We start from the raw sequence: 2,299 nt of genomic DNA on the forward strand, positions 1-2,299 counted from the left end.
CACACACACACACACACACACACACACACACACACACACACACACACACGTTTGTACTGGCTGCTGTTAGCTTCCTCCTAGCAGTGAGGTGGTTTTTCCTCTCTCATCTTGGCAGTAAAAGGGGATAAATGTACATTTCTCTTTTGTAACCTCAGTCTTCTCATTTCTGATGCTGACTCTTGAATATCCTCAGGTTAGAAATGCCGATTACAAACGCAAGCGTGAGATATTATAGCCAAGTCTTCCCTGTCATGCTATGATCCACAGCTGTCACCATTCCTCCTCATCAACTTGAGGAAAATGGAGAAAAACTAACTACTCGATCGTACCTGCTGGTAAGTTGACACAACGGTACACAACAGAACTCACGTTTTATACCAGTAGGTCACAGATGCTTTAACTTTTGTGACTTTTTCACGGACTAGTTCTTGGAGCTAACGCTAAAAACATAGGCAGTAAGCAGGGAGTGGAAGGGAGGAGCGTGGCAAGAATTTTACCGGAAATATGTCATTAATGACCGTGGCATATAGGCTATCGATTAATCTTTAGAGTCAACTCAATTCAAGACAGTTATCAAAGCAAATCAACATTAGTCTGCACAAAAATGATTAGAACATGATCTTTTTCCACAGATAAATTTGGTGTTTTAGTGGCTGACAGTCAACCACAAAACATACTGCAACCACTAACAGATCATACAAGATATCTGGAGGTTAATATTCACAACTGTGTCATTTTTCAAATAAACCGATCCTATTTTAAAACTCTGGCATGAAGAACCGTGGATGATATGCATTCATTTTAAGGAATGTTAGGCCTTTAACTACATATGCTTAAACATGAGTGATGTGTCTCTGTGACTTCCTCCTTTTTCAACGAGGCCTAAAATGACATCTCTCACTTCTCTGATGCTGCTTGCTCTCTTGCTGCAGGGCGTGTCCTCCCTCTTCCTCAGCCTATCTGCAGTGGAGGAAGTTTCCCGCGAGGCTCCCAGACACAGACATGCTGAGGAGCACTGCAGTAGCTGCAAAGCACTCATTCATTAGGGAAGCCTTACAGGCATTAAAATGAAGGATGCTCTGACTAATGACCACTGCACTGACATCTATTTAAGTGTAAGCTCACTTAATAGTTAGAACATCAAAATAGAAAAGTTCTTGAATCAGAGAAATTATAAGTGCAGGATAATTTTCTCATGCTTTCAGTAAGCTATAAGTAAAATTTAGTTACACTTAATATTAAGTCTATGTACCTAATAATTTAAACTAATATGCTCAATGTTTTAAACTGTGATTTGCATAAACCTCAAAAATTCTCCAATACATAACGATGTTCAAATAAAATTTTAAGGAAACATTTCTTTATTGTTGAATAGGTTTCCAAGTAGACTGCTCTTTCTCCTGAATCGGAGGTGTCTCGGTCTCGAGGTGTCATGGGAGTTTGCTGGTCCTGTCTATGTCTGTTTTGTGGATTTAGAGAATCTACACCTCCCTAGGGAGGTTCTTTGGGGATGTACGACTGGGTGGAGACCCGAAACAAGCGAAATGTAATGGATTAAAGGATAGTTTCTTTTCGCACCACATTTTTTAAAGACAAATCTGCTATGATTATCTTTGAGCAAAAATTTATGATGATAGTCTGCACCGTTTTAAAGTTACTTTAAATGTCACGTGAGAATTTAAATGATTAAATTCTATGTTTGAATGAAAATTTTGGGCTGTGTGTTTTCAAATGAGAGCAAAACAAGGGTTAGAGAGTAAAAAAACAGGCTGCAGTAAGTGCAAAATATGCATATTGTGTGTGTGGACATGATTTTGCCACTTTACGGTGACCATTTTCCAGAAAACACGGCCTTGTGGGGACCCAGTGCTCCTTATGGCGACCAATGCCTGGTACCCATGAGTACAGAGGCTGATTTTGGGTGGGGGATTAGGTTTAGTACAAAGGTAAGAATTGAGTTTAGATTAGATTTAGGATCAGGTATGTACTGGGGTGGTTAGGTTTAGGGTAAGGGGTCAGGGTTAGGCTGTAGACAGAATGTAATGACAGAAAAATGAATGGAAGTCAGTGCAAAATCCCCACAATGATAGAAAAACCAATGTGTGTATGTGTGTGTTACAAGCAGCATAAGGAATGAACAAGTGGAGTGGCTGATTAGGAAAGAAAAGAAAAGCCTATCGTCAGCAGGAATTCTCCTAGAGTTTTGATTGCCTGTTGCTGCAGTGTGTGTGTGTGTGTGTGTGTGTGTGTGTGTGTGTGTGTGTGTGTGTGTGTGTGTGTGTGTGTGTGTGTGTGTGTG

Source organism: Austrofundulus limnaeus, unplaced genomic scaffold (genome assembly GCF_001266775.1).
Source record: "Austrofundulus limnaeus strain Quisiro unplaced genomic scaffold, Austrofundulus_limnaeus-1.0 Scaffold221, whole genome shotgun sequence".
Classification (NCBI taxonomy): Eukaryota; Metazoa; Chordata; class Actinopteri; order Cyprinodontiformes; family Rivulidae; genus Austrofundulus; species Austrofundulus limnaeus.